Here is a 335-nt window from a genome sequence, read left to right on the forward strand (position 1 = left end):
CTTTTCCTTTTCTCTCTCTCTCACTTTGCTTCTCAACTCCGACTCCGCCTGATCTCTTCTCAGTTTCTCCATCTATTCCTCGATCGCTGTTTTCTCTTCCTTCTGCTTCTTCTTATGCTCCAACATCGATGTATCTGAGTCTTTGACCGAGAAGAACATAGGCCCTAACTCAGCTAGCCAATGTGGCACACTGCATGTACTGCTAGGTAATGGTCATTGCACCAGTCTCCTCTATAGTCATGCTCTTTCCACTGCTGGTAGCGTTAAATGATATGATTCTGGCACAAAAAATTTCTCCCTTGCAGCGTCACTCTCTTCTGCTCTTTCTTTAGGTC

This window comes from Capsella rubella, unplaced genomic scaffold, assembly GCF_000375325.1.
Source record: "Capsella rubella cultivar Monte Gargano unplaced genomic scaffold, Caprub1_0 scaffold_5, whole genome shotgun sequence".
NCBI classification, from domain to species: Eukaryota; Viridiplantae; Streptophyta; class Magnoliopsida; order Brassicales; family Brassicaceae; genus Capsella; species Capsella rubella.